This window comes from Silene latifolia, chromosome Y (assembly GCF_048544455.1).
Source record: "Silene latifolia isolate original U9 population chromosome Y, ASM4854445v1, whole genome shotgun sequence".
Taxonomy (NCBI): domain Eukaryota; kingdom Viridiplantae; phylum Streptophyta; class Magnoliopsida; order Caryophyllales; family Caryophyllaceae; genus Silene; species Silene latifolia.
Genome location: NC_133538.1, coordinates 232,898,003 through 232,919,019, shown reverse-complemented (window position 1 = coordinate 232,919,019; position 21,017 = coordinate 232,898,003).

The following is a 21,017-nucleotide window of genomic DNA, read 5'->3' as shown; positions in this document are numbered from 1 at the left end:
CGCAAGGAACTCAACGATACGAATTACGACAAGAGCGACCGTCGAACTCGGGAATTGCTAAGAATGCGATTAGGAAGATGAACTGGTTGCTTTCTCTCTTAAACAGGGTTTTAGGTTTTGTAAAAGTGATTTAAAACAATGACGATTATGTTTAAATACCTTAATCGCATAATTAACAAAACCCGAGAAAACTCCCCAAAAACCAGGACACTCGATCGAGTACCCAAGGTACTCGATCGAGTACCCCCTTACTCGATCGAGTACCCCGGCTACTCGATCGAGTACCCAACAGGTCAGAAACTATTTTATTTCGCAACTTGCCCTTACTCGACAGAGTAAGGGCTACTCGATAGAGTACCCCAAGACATATAAATACGGAGTATTACAGTCAGGCCCCAGTAGTAGATCTCACATAGGGGGCATCAGGCAGCAGGAGTCAACCTCGGCAGATACCAGCTGAACTAGTAACAAGATTAGATCTGACAGCAGTACCAACATGAGAAAGGATAATCCCACAAGGACTTAGATACCTCACACCAGACAGCTGGCAGCCTGCTAGCCGCGTGTGAATACAACCAGATAACATCCCAGTTGATAACCTCGTGATAACTAACCAAACATCCGGTGCAGGATCCACAGGTAGTCCGCAGGTAAGCTGGCACCAGGGAACGCTCGTGACTTAAACCCCATTAGGTACCACGCCGCATCAGAATCCTCAGGAATTCGGGCTCGGAAGCATCACCCCAAGTCAGCAGGTAGCAGACAGACGTAGCTTGGACTTAGGAAGCCTGACCAACCAGCAGCATCTAGAACTAAGGGAGATGATAAGCAGGGTGCCAGGACTGCCACCCCCACTCGAGAAGACAGCACCCGACAGTTATGCTGACTCGCCATTCGTGGATGCAATATCTGTTGTTGCCATGCCAAAGGGATTCACATATCCAAACATGCCTCTCTTCGACGGCACAACAGATCCCTTTGACCACATAAGCCAATACAAGCAAAAAATGATGACGGTGACAGCTGTAGGAGACGTAAAAGAAGCATGTATATGCAAAGGATTAGGATCCACACAGTCGAGGCCAACACTCCGATGGCTTGTAAGTTTGCCTAACAGATCAATATCTATGTTTGCTGACCTGGTAAATGCATTCACTCAGCAATTCGCAAGCAGCCGGAAGCCACAAAAGCATGCGGGCGATCTGTACAGAATTGTTCAAGGAGCAAGTAAGACCATTGGAGAGTACAACACCAGATTTAAAAATGATAAGGTGGCGGTACGGGAGTGTGACGTGTCCACAACAGTGGAAACCTTCAGAAGGGGCCTACACCATAGCTTTGAAGTAGTACAAGAAAAGGCAGCAGCTGCGATCAAATTAGAGGAAGATATCCTAGCCAGAGCCAACATACCAAGTATGCCAAATGTATCCAGCACATCAGTCATGGAGAAGTCAAATAGAAATCAATCCACCAGCAAGAAGGAGGAAAGATATAGGCCATATGGTAGGGGAGTCAACAGAATCGACAATAGAGAAGAGAATCAGCAACTCCCCACACTAGCAGAGTATGGATTCACAACTGGCATCGGAGGAATCCTGAAAGCACTCAGAGACATAGGAGATGGGGTAAAGTGGCCCAGGCCACCAGTAGATAGACAATCATGGCGAAAAGACAATAAAAAAAATGTGAGTTCCATCGTGACATCGGGCATAACACGGAGGATTGCTACACGCTGCGTAGGGAGATTAGGCGCCTATACGACCAAGGGGAACTGAGCCACCTATTACCACCTGGGGGCAAGCAGCAGGATAAGGTGGGCTCCGCAAAGCCTGTAGCACCACCTACATGCACCAAGATAATAAACGTGATAACAGGCGGCTCAGACTTAAGCGGATTGACATATTCAGTAGCTAAAAGGCGTGCTACTGAGACTAAGGGAGATAGACCAGAAACTTCTTGTAGAATTTTTCACAGTGACCTGCCTGCTGTTGCTTTCGACGAAGAAGATGTACATGACGGACAAGAACATCATGATGCCTTTATCATAACACTGTCAATGGCCAATTGCACAGTTAGAAAGGTTCTGGTAGATACTGGTAGCTCAGTCAATTTAATCATGCTGAAAACCATAGAAAACATGGGATTCAGTGAGAAGGACTTGCAGAAGAAAACCATCCCGCTGGTAGGGTTCAGGGGAGAGACAACTAACTCATTGGGAGGAATCGTGATCTCAACCTATGCAGAAGGAGTCAATAAACAGGTAAGGTACTTGATCATAGATGGACCATCTACCTACAATGTTATCCTTGGAAGACCATGATTGCATCTAATGAAAGCAGTCCCCTCAACATATCATCAATGTGTAAAGTTCCCCACACCATGGGGAGTGGAAACAATCCGAGGAGACCAGGAGGAAGCTAGAGGCTGCTACAATAAGGCGTTAAAGTGCACTGCCAGCCCTCCAACATAACAATTACAGAAACAACGCGTATAGCACGAATACATTGAGCCTCCAGCCGAGGAGCTAGACCAGATCAACCTGGACAAGCTGCACCCAGAGAGAACCGTGCTAATAGGGGCAGGATGCACATGAGACCTCAGACAACACCTAATCAAGTTCCTACAATCCAACATGGATTATTTCGCATGGTCCCATGATGACATGATAGGAATAGATCCACCCATCATAACACACAAACTCAGCGTAGACCCAGGATGCAAGCCCATCTAGTAGAGACGGAGAAAGTTCGCAGCTAAAACGAATAAAGTGATCAACCAGGAAGTAGACAGCCTACTAGCATCAAACAAGATAAGAGAGGTGAAATATCCAGAGTGGCTATCAAACGTGGTGGTGGTACCCAAGAAGAATGGGAAGTGGAGAGTATGCGTAGATTTCACCGACCTCAACAAAGCATGCCCCAAGGACCCCTTCTCACTACCACACATTGACGCAATGGTGGATGCGACAGCAGGACATGAAATATTAAGATTCTTAGACGTCTGGAGTGGTTAAAATCAAATCAAAATGGATCCAGCAGCATTCATGTTTGAGAGAGGAATATACTGCTATAACGTCATGCCCTTCGGCCTGAAGAACGCAGGGTCTACATATCAAAGGCTAGTCAACCGGATGTTTAGAGAACAAATAGGAAGAACCATGGAGGTATATATCGACGATGTGGTGGTGATGTCAGGGAAAGCTAAGGATCACATGCAACATCTGGCAGAAACATTCAGCACCCTCAGAGAATACAAAATGAAGCTAAACCCATCCAAATGCACCTTTGGAGTTTCATCCGGAAAATTCTTGGGCTACATCGTAACTCAAAGGGGAATATAGGCCAGCACCGAGCAAATTAAGGCCGTACTACAGCTAGAGTCACCAGAAAAACCGAAGGATGTGCAAGGGCTAGCTGGAAAAGTGGCAGCTTTAAGCAGATTCATCTCAAAATCCTCAGACAAGTGCTGGCTATTCTATGATATATTGAGGAAGAGCCAGAAGTTCGAGTGGACAGCAGACCATGAGCAGGCATTCAGGGAGGTGAAGCACTACCTCAGCACCCCGCCGCTACTATCAAAGCCAGAACAGGGAGAACCACTGTTTCTCTACTTGGCTGTCACAGAGGTAGCAGTAAGTGCAGTTCTAGTCAGAGAGCAGGACAAGGAGCAAAAGCCAGTCTACTATGTAAGCAAGTCTCTGCTACCAACAGAGACCAGGTACACATCTCTTGAAAAATTGGTACTAGCACTTGTTACTGCATCATACAAACTGCGCCCCTACTTTGAGTCCCACACCATACATGTCGTGACCATTTATCCATTAAAATCTGTAATGAGGAAGCCTGAGTTGTCAGGCAGAATGTTGAAATGGTCCGTACACTTTATTGGCTATGACACCAGGTATGATCCAAGAACGGTGATAAAATCACAGGCGTTGGCAAACTTTGTGTCAGATTTCAGCCCAGCTATCCAGAATCTGGCAGACGAGGAGATGCTAACCCTCAAAGGGAACAAGGTGGTAGAAGTCTGGCAGATGCACATCTATGGAGCCTCCAACCAAAGGGGGGCAGGCGTAGGCCTAATCCTGCGATCACCATAGGGAGATCTGATAGCGCAGGGAGTGCGGTGTGAATTTAAGGCAACTAACAATGAAACAGAGTATGAAGCCCTAATACTAAGAATGCAGCTAGCTCTAGAGTTAGGAGTCAGGAACCTACAGATATTCAGTGACTCCTTACTGATAGTTAACCATGTGAATGATGAATTCATAGCCAGAGACTCAAAGATGATCGCCTACTTAAAGGTGGCAAAGGAGCTGAAACAAAAGTTCAAAGATTGCAAGCTCAAGCAGATCCCCAGAGACCAGAATGTGGAGGCAGATGCCCTAGCAACTCTGGTGGCAATCTTCAAACCGGCCGAGCTGGCTAACATCCCCATCGCACACATGCTGGAACCATCTATCCAAAAATTAGAAGAAGCAGATAAAGGAGAACTGGAAGATCAGCAATATGGGGTAGCAGTTCTACCTACCACAGATGGCCATCTGGCTTGTCCGATCAAACGATCGACAATTTGTCCGTAACGATCGTCGGTGACCAGGACAGGATGAGTGGGACTGGCGGATGCCATACCTAGATTGGTTGAGACACGATAAGCTGCCAGATGACAAGAAGGAGGTAATGGGCTTTAAAATGAAAGCCTCCAGATTCGTACTAATTGACAATGTGCTTTTTAGGAAGTCGTAGGCAGGACCCTACTTGCGGTGCCTGGATAAACAAGAAGCACAGACTGTATTGCATGCCCTCCATAGTGGTGAATGCGGAAACCATGTAGGGGGCAGGAGTCTGTCAAATAAAGCCCTCAGACAAGGCTACTTCTAGCCCACAATGAGGGTAGACTCGGCAGAATATGCCCGGAAATGCGACGCCTGCCAGCGCTCAGCGCCAATGATCCATCAGCCAGCAGAGCCCCTGCATCCCATCATTTCTCCCTGCCCATTCATGACATGAGGAATGGACATCGTGGGCCCTCTGCCCAGAGCTACAGGAAACAGAATATGGATGCTAGCAATGATAGACTATTTTTCCAAATGGATAGAAGCAGAAGCCTTCACAGAGGTAAAAGACAAATAAGTCATCTCTTTTATCAAACGTAATATCATCTGCAGGTTTGGTATCCTGTCAAAAATTATATGTGACAATTGATCACAATTCATCTCAAACGACGCGGAAGGATACTGTGCCAGGTGGAACATCTCTCTGAAAAAGTCAGCACCCAGGACTCCAAAGTCCAACGGGCAAGCTGAATCCAACAATAAGATCATCATGGAGAACTTAAGAAGGAGATTATAGGAGTTAGGAGGAAAATGGGCAGATGAGTTGCCACTAGTGCTATGGTCAGACAGAAGGACACCAAAGACGGCAACAGGCCAGACATCCTTCAGCTTGGTGTTTGGCGCGGAAGCAGTGATTCCATCAGAGGTTCTAGTTCCAACTCACGGGTATGGATGTATGACAGGGGAACTGAATAGTGCAGAGATGATCAGGAGCCTGGACACGATAGACGAGCTGCGAGCGAGCGCAAAGATACGTGTGATATGTGACCATTATTTGCACACATTTAGTCCCCTAATTAAGCCTATTTTGCATACTATTATAGCATTCTTTGGCCATTTTATCCGTCAAAACCTTCCTATTTGCTTTTCTATCGCTCTATATGTTTTGTAGGAAAGAAGAGAATAAGGCGGAAATTCCTGTCTTTCGTGCGTATTCAGAAGCTATTTGACGATATTTGATAGACTAGTATGAGGAGGAAGCAAGAACTAGAGACCAAGCCTACAAGAATAAAATGGAAGTGAAGGAAAGGGAGGAATAGAAGAGAAAACGAGAACTGCAGACCAACCCGTGCGGATTCTCTGGAATCCGGCCGTCACCATTATACATAACCCGAGCGTCTTCACCCCAATCCGCCCGTTTTCCCCTTCACCAATCCGCCCGTCTTCACATCAATCCGCTCGGATTCCAGCCCAGCACATTTTCGTCTTCTTCAAGCTTCAAAGAAAGAAGCCCTTCTTTCAAGAAATACCGGCTCCTCCCTGCTCCATTTAAAAAGTGTAATTACTAGTTTAGCCCTTAGTTAACCCTAATGCATCCACCTAATTTCTACTATAAATACCCCACTTGTAAATAATCAAAGGGGATCCTTTTTTTTATCAAGTTTTATTGGAGATAAACAAGTTTTTAGAATAGAAAATCCTTCTTTAGATTAGATTAGGAGTAGATTAGAATAGATTACTCTTTAATCTTTCCACAAATTACACATTAATCTCTCTTTAATTATTGTTCAAGTTTATTATTCAAGTTTATTATTGGGTAATTGAAGATTATTGGGTTATTATTGGGAGATTGACAACCTTCCATCAATCATCAAGTTCTTCTATTATTCTTTGCTTTATTATTTGGATCATCTTAAGTTTGGTATTATTCCTTTACTCTTTAATCTTTATTGTTCATTTCTTCATTCTATTATCATGTTTATACTTGTTGTGATGATTGACACCATTAATGACATGTTTCCCATGATGATGAGTGAGTAGTTACTTAGCTAGGATTAGTGGGTAATTAAGGGAAGTCAACATGGGATTGATTCATGCTTAATCTAATATGTTTTCATGATTAAATTGCTTGCTTGTTGTGATGTCAATTTTATGCACATGTTATGTTTGATGAAATGCCAAGCCTACGAATCCTTGCATTTGCAACCATCTCTTATCTACTCAACTTGACTTGTAAGATATAAACCAACTCGAGTCTTGTTAGACCATGCATAGAAGTTGAATAGGAGGAAAGTAAGTCGACTTGTAGGTGTTGTACAATCTAATCGATTCGGCTCCGGGACCCAACCCTTCCTATGAACCGTAAGACATAAACCAACTCGGTTCCTCCTCAACATTAATTGCTTGCTTATGATTGTAAACATGTTTGTATGATCAAAACCATGAATCCTCTATGACCCCATGATATCCTAGCACTTTTAATCATTTGCTTACACCTTTCCTTTTATTGCTTGTTTTACTTTATTGTTTGCATTAGTCTAGACACAACTACAAACCCAATCAATCGTGACACTAGCTTAAATTGAGATAGATAGACTTAGAACCCAAAGCACACTGTCCCATGGATCGACCTCGACTTACCGCTAACTAGTAGTTTGTTGAGTATTATAAATGTGTTTGATTGGATGAGTGACGACATCAACCCTATCAAAATGGCGCCGTTGCCGGGGACGGTGCTATGTGATTAAGTTCTTACTTGTTTGTCTATTTTGATTTTTGCTTCCACCTTGAGAAACTTGTTCCTCAAGGATTGTTCTTACCGTTTTTGTGTAGTTTCCATGCTTGTAGTTGTTTACTTGTCTTAACCATGATTATGACTCAAGACTTGACATATGGAGTATGTAGTGGATCTTTTGAGCATGACTATGGGTATGGGGAATTTGAGAAGCAAGTCAACACAAACCTACCTTACTATATGTACAACGAAAATCCTAACCACTACCCCAATTTTTCCCACCAAAATCACCACATCCAATATCCACAACAACCACCCACTCAATACCCACTTCATAATGACTTTCAATTGTCACAATACAACCACTTTCACACCTACCTACATCAAGAAAATGAACCCATTCAATTAGTGATTCTCCAAATGATGGGAGATCAACAAAACTTCTTCAAACAAATGCTAGAAGAGAGCCAAAAAAGGGATAATGTTCTTCAAGGCATTGTTGTCCAAAGAGAGGAATTGGAAATTCAAATTGCCCAATTAAAAGAATCCCAAGCAACCACTCCCCACCGTTCTTTGGACATTGAGCAAGAATGCGAATTTGAAGTAGTAACCTTTGATATGGAAAATGAGAAATGGGAAGAGCCAATCTCCTTGAGCTCTTGTGACTATGAAAGTGTAGTGTTTGATGAGGAAGACATGAGATTGAGTAAGCCAAACACTCTTAACCTTTGTGAGTATGAGGGTGTGTCCTTTGAAGTGAATATTGGGTTGTTGGAGAAAAAGTTGCATGAAGCACCCATCTATGATTCATATGAAGATAGCAACAATGATGATGAACCTAACGGATGGACTCACAATATCACCTTGCTTGAGGAGCTTATCCTTGAGACGTTTGAGGTATCCTATCATGAAGAAGAGCGTCCTTCCTTTATTCCTCATGAAGACCACTTGACACCTATCATTGAGCCAATGATCATTGAAGAGGATATGATAGACCTCCTTCAAAAGGCAAAAGTTTCTTACAAGAGCTACTTGGTGAAAAAGCTCAAAGAGAAAATTGCTCGCGAAGCTACTTGTGAAGATTCGGCACCCACAATCTCAACTCCTAAGGTATCCGATCATCAATGCCATGAAAGTTCTCCGTCTACCTAGGAAGGATTGAAAAATCAAAATGCTATCATCATCACCAAAATTGAAGAAGAAGTTGGTAAGTGGAAGTCTACGGATGAAAATGAACCACACTTCATGCTTAGTGTTGACAAGAATCATGGGCTTATTTATTTGAAGCATCGGGAAAGCTCTAATGCTAAGGACAAAGCAAGAAAAAGAACATTTTACAAGCTTCCTTGGCAAAATTTCATATTCAAATTGAGCAACCCATACTTGTGCTTATTTGGAGCTTGTTCACAAGCTTTTGATCTTTTATTAAGAGCCTTGAGCTCTATGGATAAGAATTTCTACAATTTGAATTAGTTTGGTGGAGTCCTATCTCAAACCACCATTTGTAAGATATTTCTTGGACCCTTTACTTTGTATAATATTGTACATTATTGCATTTGCATTTAATTTCTTACATAAGAGTGGAGAGAGAGAGAGAGAGAGAGTCATTTTACATGTTTAAATGAGCAAATTTCAGAAAAAGATAAGGAAAAAGAGAAAATCGGTGAAAAGGGTATGTTTTTGCACGAAAAAGAAAGAAAAAAAAAAGAAAGAAAGGAGCAGAAGACGCCCGGATCTAGAGGAAGACGCCCAACCAGGGCCCACGGCGAAGAAATGATTAAAGCTGTAGAGGAAGACGTGCGGATTCGAGCAAAACCGCCCGTCCTGGACAATACGTCCGTTTTCTTCACGGGACGCCCGTCCCGTATGTCACCCAGAAACGAAATTTTGTGCTGCACCTGAATACGGGCGGATTTAATCCAAGACGCTCATCCCGAACAAGCCGCGCGTCCCAGATCCAAGACGTCCGTCTTTTCCCACCTCTCAACCAAGAAAGATCGCTGTGTTAGAATCCGTACGGATTCAAATAAAGACGCCCGTCTTCTTCTCTCGCAATCCGCCCGTCCCGATGGAAATCCGCTCGGATTACCCTGTTCTTTCGGATAAAACGGATATCACCCACCCTTATCCATTCGGATCACCCCTTTCTTCTATATAATCACTCCCTTTCTCCCTCATTTCCTCACCTTTTCAAACCCTAAAACACTCATCTCAACCCTCAAAAACACACCCCTTCTCAAATAAACACTCCCATCACTCACATCAAAATGGCACCATTGATGAATACCAAGGCAAAGGCCAAGAAATTGGTGGAATCCACCGGAAAGAAGCGCAAGGGATCAACATCTTCAATGCCACGGGAAGTAGTATAACCAAGGAGCACCCAACCCCTAATGAGGGGAGGAATTGAACAACTCGACTACTTCCAAGAGGTACTCTTTGAATCCGATGACCACCGCACAAACTTTGTCAAGTTACTAGGTAAGAACTACGAACCCACTCAATTCGTAGATACTAGGGTGTTGGAAATCCTTAAGATAAGGTACCCTACCGAGATGTTCTTTAATGGCCTTGGCATTGGGAAACTTTTCCATGCCCATGAAGAGACTTACCTTAGTCTCACCCTTGAATTCTTGAGTAGCCTTCACATTGTGACAAATACCCACACCAGTGTGGGCATGGAGTTTAGGTTATGCAACCTAGACCATCGTCTTTCGCTTGAGGAATTCGCCTATGTTTTCGGTCTTGAAGTACCCACCAGCTATACCGAAAAACCAGATAATTTCGGTGTGGATCTTCTTTGGAAGGCTATCTCCGGGAGGAATTTTATCCACCCAAAGCATTGCCACACCTTCGCCATCCAACATCCGGTGATTCGATTCACCGAGCGCTTTGTGGCCGGTATCATCAATGGGAGGTACGAACAAGATAGGTGTACTCATATCGACTTAACCTTTCTTGAATCCTATTTGAACGTTCGAGCGGTGAGGCGTTATAACTTCAATACGCCACTTGAGATACTTACTAGGTTCTATGATTTTGCTCAAGGAACCACCCAACTCAAGACCTTCGTGATGGGAGGTCTAATTACTATTTTGGCCCACCACCTTTGTCCCGGATTCAATGACCGAGGGACCTATACTCCTCTTGAGGGGAGAACTTTGATTGATGAGCACACCATCTTCAGTAATCACCGATGGTGTAACTACACTCGAGATGGGAGTGTAGAGTGGCGCACCAAAGGATGCACTTCAATGATCCTTGAAGGTTGGAAGATACCGGGCATTGACCCAAGATTGAGCCCATACTCTCCTCCACCAAGCTACCTCCTTGATATCCAAATTCTTGATAATCCCCCTCAAAGGGAAGAGCCGCACCGCCAAATACCTCGTGGAACACCGGGAAGGCCTTTTCGCCCACCCTCCTACGTGCCTATCCCACCATACCCTACTCCCTACACCAAATTTGAACCGGAAATCCCCAATACCCCGGGTATTAATGACTTGATGGCACTCATGAATAGAGTGGACCTCGGGGTACATGAAGGGAGGGTCGACAACTACTTGGCCCTTTATCCCCAATACTATAACATGGCTCAACAAGGGTATGTTGACCCTAATGGCCCTTTGCCCACTTGGGCACAACCGGAGCTCTTGTTCCCTAATCAAGAGAACCGAGCTTGGGGTCGCGGCGACGGAGGGCACTCTAGCCAAGGTGGAGGGTACTCGGGTCAAGGAGGAGAATTTGACCAAGGAGGGTATTGGGGTCAAGCAAGCGGGTATGACCAAGCCGGGAGTTCTCATCGTTATGGCTATGAGGATGACGAGTGAAATAGGCCTACCTCACCACCTCCATTTGTATGATACCCATCTTCTCCTCTCTCTTTTGTATATACATTGCATTTAGTGTAAGTTTTCGCATGCATTTGTATTATATTCCATATTGCATTTACATTAGTTAGTTCATATAGTATAATTACATTGAAATATATATCACATGATTCATATAGATAGTTACATATAGATTAGAATTCATGCATAGTTACTATTGGACAAACCTATTCATTTCTACACTAGAAATAGTGTTTAAATCGGTTTGGGGAGGTTTGATCATAAGTGAGCATAATTTACTAGAAATCATGCATCATATAATATAGTTTAGATTGCATTCATTTGTTATATATGTCATATAGAATTGCATTTAGTTAGAGCATGCATTCATTCATATCATATCATTGCATTTGTACTTTATTCCAAAAAATTCAAAAATCCAAAAAACATGTACGTTCTTTTTTATTCCTGCTCCTACATGTACATTGAGGACAATGTCCAAAATAAAGTGGGGGATGAGAATTTATATTCCAAAATGCATAAAAATTGAAAAATTTCGAAAAATCCCAAAAATATGTCTTTTAAGTTCATAAAAACAAAAACCATAAAAATTTGAAAAATTGAAAAATCCAAAAACAAGTTCATTTCCTTTATAGTGTAGTCTTGTATATATTGTCTTGTATATATTGTGTTTGTTTTATCCTTGTTCACATTGATCGACTACGCCACATCCGAGACATGAGGATATTGAAGACCGCATGGTATGATCTTTCCAATATCCTTTTTCCTCTTTATGTTAATGACTATGTGGCTTTATTTTGATTGATGCGGTATAAACAATGTGAACTTAGGACTTGCATTTAGTTTATATGACACATTAGTTGGTAAAAACATTTGCATTAGGATGTTTATATGGTAGTTGCATCATGGCATGTAGTTTGCATGTTAGAAAAATTTTGGGAAACCGTCTACTTGGGAAGCTTGACAAGTGTATATAGGCCCTAGTAGATGCCTTTTCTTCTTAAGACTTTGCTTGTTAGAATACTTGTAAAACACCCTAGGATGTGTCATGCTAGTATCCTTTGACCCATGGATTAAGGCCTAGTCAAGAGTACCTTGTGGTGTGATAACTCCTTGGCTACCGTTTATTCCAAGGTGACCCTTGAAACCATGCATCCATCCATCATCCATGTTCTACCATACATTTTGTCATCAAAGGGAATGGGCACAAAAAGAAATCAATTTGAGTTCAATGAAATAAAAAGTGAAAGAAAGTTTGCAAAAATGCATCAAATGAAAAGAGGAGCAAAAAAATAGAACTCCTAAAGTTTCAAATATAAGCCACCCTCACTACATATGGGGTGACTTTGAAAATGTTCATAAAGAAAATGCAAAAAGTTGAAAGTTGTCAAGTGTTGAAAAGCCAAAAATCAAAAGAAATGGCAAAGAAAGTGTTCTCAAATGTCAAATGCCACAAGAAATTGGGGGGAAAAACAAAAACAAAAGCAAACTCCCAAAGTGAAACTCAAATATCTATTGATCCCTTTATCCATCGTATCCATTTTCGTGCATGGTAGAGAGGGGACGACCCTTCTTCTTGTCTAGGCAAGAGGGGGAATTCCGCGATCCTCCAGTGTTTCTAACACCATAGGGAGTCTATTCTTGACAAAAGCATTTAACGATTGAGGACAAAGGTACCCTAGCTTGACACAATTTGGAGGTGATTTATTGGTATCCTTCTAGGCTTAGTAGTTTGAAGAAATTGCATCTATGAAGGAGTGTGTACCCTTGAATTGCTTCCCTTGTAGATAATTTCCACCACTTAGATGAGGAAAGTGGCTATTCTTTTGTAGATGCATCCATTACTTGATTTTGTGTGCTTAATGATTGGATGTGTCGCCATTTTGGCAAGACCCACCTTGCCTTGCAAGAAGGCATCCTACCTCATGGTTGTCTTGTTGTGAGTTGAAGGGGCGGAGTGAGACTTGCTATTTGTCTCATATCGGCTATATTAGTAGGATAGTTTAAATAAAGGTCTAGTTTTTGTCACCTCTTTACTCGGGACGAGTAAAGGTTCGGTTTGGGGATATTTGATGTGACCATTATTTGCATACATTTAGTCCCCTAATTGAGCCTATTTTGCATACTATTATAGCATTCTATGGCCATTTTATCCGTCAAAACCTTCCTATTTGCTTTTCTATCGCATTCTATATGTTTTGTAGGAAAGAAGAGATAAAGGCGGAAATTCCTGTCTTTCGTGCGTATTCGGAAGCTATTTGACGATATTTGATAGACTAGTATGCGGAGGAAGCAAGAACTAGAGACCAAGCCTACAAGAATAAAATGGAAGTGAAGGAAAGGGAGGAATAGAAGAGAAAACGAGAACTGCAGACCAACCCGTGCGGATTCTCTGGAATCCGGCCGTCACCATTATACAGAACCCGAGCGTCTTCACCCCAATCCGCCCGTTTTCCCCTTCACCAATCGGCCCGTCTTCACATCAATCCGCTCGGATTCTAGCCCAGCACATTTTCGTCTTCTTCAAGCTTCAAAGAAAGAAGCCCTTCCTTCAAGAAATACCGGCTCCTCCCTGCTCCATTTAAAAAGTGTAATTACTAGTTTAGCCCTTAGTTAACCCTAATGCATCCACCTAATTTCTACTATAAATACCCCACTTGTAAATAATCAAAGGGGATCCTTTTTTTTATCAAGTTTTATTGGAGATAAACAAATTTTTAGAATAGAAAATCCTTCTTTAGATTAGATTAGGAGTAGATTAGAATAGATTACTCTTTAATCTTTCCACAAATTACACATTAATCTCTCTTTAGTTATTGTTCAAGTTTATTATTCAAGTTTATTATTGGGTAATTGAAGATTATTGGGTTATTATTGGGAGATTGACAACCTTCCATCAATCATCAAGTTCTTCTATTATTCTTTGCTTTATTATTTGGATCATCTTAAGTTTGGTATAATTCCTTTACTCTTTAATCTATATTGTTCATTTCTTCATTCTATTATCATGTTTATACTTGTTGTGATGATTGACACCATTAATGACATGTTTCCCAGGATGATGAGTGAGTAGTTACTTAGCTAGGATTAGTGGGTAATAAAGGGAAGTCAACATGGGATTGATTCATGCTTAATCTAATATGTTTTCATGATTAAATTGCTTGTTTGTTGTGATGTCAATTTTATGCACATGTTATGTTTGATGAAATGCCAAGCCTATGAATCCTTGCATTTGCAACCATCTCTTATCTACTCAACTTGACTTGTAAGATATAAACCAACTCGATTCTTGTTAGACCATGCATAGAAGTTGAATAGGAGGAAAGTAAGTCGACTTGTAGGTGTTGTACAATCTAATCGATTCGGCTCCGGGACCCAACCCTTCCTATGAACCGTAAGACATAAACCAACTCGGTTCCTCCACAACATTAATTGCTTGCTTATGATTGTAAACATTTTTGTATGATCAAAACCATGAATCCTCTATGACCCCATGATATCCTAGCACTTTGAATCATTTGCTTACACCTTTCCTTTTATTGCTTGTTTTACTTTATTGTATGCATTAGTCTAGACACAACTACAAACCCAATCAATCGTGACACTAGCTTAAATTGAGATAGATAGACTTAGAACCCAAAGCACACCGTCCGTTGGATCGACCTCGACTTACCGCTAACTAGTAGTTTGTTGAGTATTATAAATGTGTTTGATAGGATGAGTGACGACATCAACCCTATCAGTCTGGCTGCCTATAAGCAGTCAGTCGCCAGAAGTTACAACAAGAACGTAAAAATCAGGCTCCTGGAGGTAAGAGACCTGGTTCTCCGCGAGGTGTTCCAAAACACCAAGAATTATAAGGCAGACAAATTCGCCTACAAATGGGACGGACCATACCAGGTAGAAGGCGTTGTTGGCCATGGGGCGTACAGATTAATGACTATGGACGGTCAAATCATACACAAACCATGGAACATCACCTGAAGAGGTATCACTTTTAATAATAAGTAGAGTTAAGTGTACATAGTAGTGTATCCAGAAAAGCCAAAAAAAAAAAAATGGTAGTAAGCATACTACCAATTTTGTTCCATTTTCTTTTCTTTTTTTTTTCTTTAAACTTTAAAAGCTACTACTGTAGTTGTGTGGTCTGTATGCTTCCCGGGACCATAATTGCTCTGGCACCCCATGAGACAGCATCAGGTACTTCACATCGCTCTGGTGGAATTTTCTTGTTTCATGTTTCTTTGAATGCATCACTCTGAACTCTAATGTCTATGGTACATTGAAAGTGTTGCTAGTAGGACTGTCAACTGCAAATGCGGGGTGACAAGGCACATGACACTCCAACATGCCTAACCTAAGTAGGAGCACCCTCACCAGGTGGCTTGTGGAACATACGAAACGGAGCCTGGCTGACATCTTAAAGCTCATCCAGCTACCCTGGATACCACCCCCAAAACGTAGCTCGCAATACCGAGTACTCGACGCAATCAATCAGGGCCCCAGCATGCATGTACAAACATATGGAGCGCAGGGATCTCTGAGCTACCAGAATCCTGCAACGTTCCATTGATCCTAGAATGACGATAAACTTTCCTAAGGTACTCCCTTGTTGGCTTTAAACATGATGAACACACCTTGCGTCATGAACAAGGTAAAGTAGTCAGAATGCGGCATATGCCTAAATCAGTCATTGGACTGACACGGCAGCTAGCTGAGTCTAAATCAGTCTTTTCAGGCTGACAAGACTGGTCTAAATCAGCCTCATAGGCTGACACGACCACTTCACCCAGAATGCGGCATATGCCTAAATCAGTCATTGGATTGACACGGTAATTAGCTGAGTCTAATTCAGCCTTTTTAGGCTAACACGACTAGCCTAAATCAGCCAGCAGGCTGACACGACAGCTTCCTAAGCTAAGTGCATAAATACTAAAAACAAAAAAGCAACACAAGTTGTGACATAAACAAAACTTGCCAAAACTAGGCTAGGGGCATTTCAAAATATGGCTAAAACACGGCCCCGAGTTCAGTCAACCGCCACCACGTCGGGAAACGCAAGAACAAAATGTTTAAAAAATTCTTACAAATCTGCACCACACAGGGTCAGACTACCATTAAAAGAAATAAAATTTTTAACTGGAGGCTAGATCAATGACCTCCCTTTCTGGCACCTCCGCTGCCTTCTCCTGCTGGCCTCCCATTTCAGGTACAGGACCAGGTTGCACGCCTTTAGTACCATCAGCCTCTTGAGCTCCCTCAGCCACGGCAACCTCCTGAAAGGAACCAACCTCCTCGGCAGCTGTCTGCTCCATCAGCGCAGGAGATTTCACCTCGCGAACCTCAGGCATCAGCACGCTCAAGTTAGGCTGGACAGGATAAAGGGTCTCCAACTGCCTCTCTTCTTCCTCTATAGACTGCAGGGTTGGAGGCTCATCAAGTGCAGCACGCATCCTGCTGATCTTACCCCGCCAGGTAGCATAAGCAACAATATTGGTGGCAAGGGAGATCAGCTCGCTGATCTTTTCATCAGAGCGCTTAAGGGAGTCAGCGAAAGTACTGCACACTTCTTGAGTGCACGCCAACTGGTCAGCTCCCTCCTTCAACTTCTTCTTGGCGCCAGCAAGTTCAGCCTTCAGCTCCACCACACGAGCGTTGTTGCTCCTAGTCAGCAATGGTCCCAGACAGCTCTTGGTTTTTGGCATTGGTAGCTCGGCTAGTGGTTTGCACCACATTGATCATTTTTCTATTATAAAGAGCTGACTGGAAGGCCTGTAAGCAGAAAAGGAAGAGTTAGCAGATTCAGTGTAAATGATTCAGAACAGGTAGCAGAGGAAGAATACTCACCATGAAGGTATTGTGCACATCATTCTCCGCCATCACTTCCAGCGAGAATTCTGAAAATACTTCCACTAGAGGAGGGAAGAAGATGGTCGATCTCACGCCAGTATGGCACCTTATCCACGTTCCCAAAACCATCAGGGAAGTGAGAAATGATGCCACCACTAGCAGCGGCAACATGGCTAGCAGGTGGAGTATGAGGATGACGGGACAGTGGACTGACTTCCAGAGGCTCAGGACGAACAGTGCTAGAATGGGTAGGAGGAGACTGAAAGGAGGCAGCAAGGGCACTCCTCTTGGACGCAGAAGCCACATCAGGGCTCCCAGCGGCTCTCTTTCTCTTAGCACTCTGAATGATGGCCTCCAGAGGATTGACCTTGGAACCTGCAATCAGCCAGACGTCAGGTGTCGCGAGTTACCAGATAAAACAGCAAGATGCCAGGCATCAAAAAAGTTAGATAAAACAGTTAGCATTAGGCGACATACCAGATGACATGATGTGAGCTGATTGTTGAGGGTTGGAAGAGGAAGCAGGTGAAAAACCAGGTAGCAGATCAGGAAACCTTCTCTCAAGCACGAAGATGCAAAACAATTTTGTTGGGAAATGTGTCCTCAACAATAGTGCGATCACATGATTTAAATATCATTATTAAATCTCATATAAAGAATACGTAAGGGATGATTCATTATATAGTCAACTGATCAACATAAATCGGTAACGATTGGCTTGCTAGAGTTTGACGTTACTGTCGTGGGACGGTGGTGGTCAGTTGATCCCTTAAGGTCACACCTAAAGGATGATGCCCTTATCCGTAAAGTTGATTGATTGTATGACGATACAAGTTAATCAAATCCTTAAAATTGAACAATTCAATTTGTGAGAGAGAATATTGATATCTTATTTTAATGGGATTAAATAAGATTTATTTTTAGTAATAAAATGCTTTATTACTAAAATTGTTTATTATTTGAGAAATAATAAAGATAAGAATGAATGGTTGATTATAATTACAAAATGTTGTGAATTATAATTTTATGACCCATTTTATTTATGTGATCAAGTATCACTAGTCAATTTCTTGTATGTAATTTAATTAATTTATAAAATGATATTTATGGGATAAATATGCATTAAATTAATTAATAACATGTAGTATATTACATAAGACATATTGTGTGACAAATGACAAATTGACAAAATAAAATGGTAGTCCATATTATGGAGGGTGGACCGAATTAGGAAGAGTATGTAGTGGGTTGTGCTTATATTATTTTATGTGATAGAATTAAATAATAAGCCTACACTACACTAGCCTTACACCTACCTACTCTTACACATCTATTTCTTGTGAAGACAAAAAGTGAAAAGTAGATGCCCCATTTTCTCCACTCCAACCGTGAGCCCTCTACAATTAAGAGGATTAATTCTTTTATTATTGATCTAAGATATTACATGCAAAAGTTCATGAATTATTCTCTCCTCTCTCTCTCTTTAATCTTCATCAAAACATGAGATTTTTGATTCAAATTGTTCATAAAAGATTACTAAAATTATTAGTGTAATATATGAGTGTTAGTAATCAATTTTAAGGTAAACTACTAAACTAATATCTAGTTAATATTATTTAGTGGGGATATGGGATAGTCTTGGGTTCAATCAAGAGGAGAATCTCTACTTTGGGATTTTTGAATGTTCATCCAAAAGGAAAGCTCAAGAACAAGTGAGTAGGTGAACTCACTTGTGCCCATAAATCCGAAAATCACAATGTAAGATGATGGTTTCTTCTTTATATTGTTTTAATGTTTGCATGCATAAGTTCCACCATTTAATTTTATGACAAATTAAAATAAAACATATATGAGTATGTTAGTATATAAGATCTACTTTTCCTTCAATCGGTATCAAGTGCCATGGTTGTTTGCATGCAAATCGGTTAAAAGTTTTTCCGAGTTATAAAGATTAACATATAAAACTTGTATAATTTGTGTTATTATCATATATCACAAAATTAATTTTTGCATGTTAAAGTTTCTGATCCTAAAATGTATTTAGGATATTTTGGTTAGTTTATGGATTTTATTGTTCATTTTATATAATGTTGGCATTAAAATGTGATTTTTATGATAAAAATGTCATTTTTGGACGAAAATTAGCTAAACTTCGAATTTTCCAGTGGTTTTGGATTTGTTTTCACATATATTATTTTTAGATGATCTGAAAATTTTCATAATTTTATGAGTTCTTATGCTCGAAAAATGGATTTTTCATGATAAAAATCGGATTTAAGTGAAAAATAGGTTAATATGAGATAAATTTCGAATCTGGTCATATAAATTTAATATGTTGTCACATGCAATTTTAAAAGATGTGTGTAAAATAATTGGCTATAAAGAAGTCTTTTTGCATGATTTATGGATTTTTGAAGAAAAATTGCATGAATAGTGACATTATTAGTGAAAAATTAATAGAACATAATGTATGACTAAGGAAAAACGTCTAATGTTGCATTTTATTATCTTTTTCAGATCTAAAATTGAAAAGTTAATGAATATAAGTTTTTCATGTTTTTATGATTATTTTATTAAAAAAATCGATAAACCGCAACATTGTTTTTCCGAAAAATTTCGAAATTTTTAACCTAAGTTTTTAAACATTATGAGTGTCATGGTATTTTTCCAGAATGTTCATGAGTTTAAATTTCAAATTTTGAATTTATTTGAAATTTTGTGATTTATTTGAAGTTTATAGCTTATTTTTGTAAATTTTAGTCCATTAATGAACAATTTTATAAATATGAGTTAATTATGGTCAAATTATTAGTGAAGACTAAATTTTGAGTCCTAAGAGGTTAGGGTAATTAACTTATGCATAAATATGAATTTATGTAATTTTTGTGATTGTAAAATGTTGAAATCACGCAAATCCGTAAAAACGAGTAATATACGATATTGGCTAATTAAAGGCGATTTAGCATAAAATTGAGCATGTTCATACATATTATAATGCTGCATTTTCTTTATGATTGTCATAATTTTAATTTATGTAATTTTTGAATTATGTAATTTTACTTAGTATGGCCTTAGATTTAATTGGTATTTCCCGAAATGTATGGGAATATCGATTCGGTTGTAATTTTATTGTGATCTCGTATCACCGTTTTGTAATTTAATAGATTTATTTTATTTTAGTTACAAATGTATAATAGGAAATTATGTAATTTATTATGTAATTTTATTCATTCCGGAGTTCCCAAAGACGGATTTCTTCAAGAATGACGATACATTAAAGACGGTGTTACCTCGAGATGCGTGCCACAACCGAAGTTCAAGGGACCAATGGAGTTGGTTTCCGAATATGTAATAGTTAAATAGTTTTTCTATTTTAGGAAAGGCCATACTAGGATTTATTTAAATTTATGCTTTGCATTTTATTTATATGTCGCATGCATCGCTAAATCGCCATAACTAAAACATGCATTGTCATTTTATCGAGTTTATCGACCGTGTCAATTAGAATTATCGTAGTTCACCGCTTTAGTTCACTTAAAACGTGATAGATAACAAATTGACATGACCTCTCGCTAAAATAAACAATTGAGACATAGCCTTACCAAATAGTAGAAACTATGAAAACCTATTTCGTGAGGGAGTGCGCTCGGCCCCACCGGGGTACAAACCTTGTTTCGTAGGGGAAGTGGGTGATAAATGTCTATCCATCGAATTCATGTTGATAAGGGATGTATCGGCCACACTGTGCCCAAGTTAATGTGGGTTTGGATCATGGACACATTTATTCGAAATTTGGATTGAACTCAACAAAAGTATTTGATAAGGGATGTATCCGCCCCACCGTGCCCTTGTCGGATGTGTTTTGGGCTAAAGATAAATGTTAAAGTAATTTTATCGACCAAGAGTTCTAAAAGTAAAATCGATTAAAAGGTTAATCCACCGAGTTATATTGATAAGGGTTTCATCGGCTACCCCGTGCCCAAGTTAATATGAATTTGGGTCTTGGAATCATTTATCATAGTTGGGT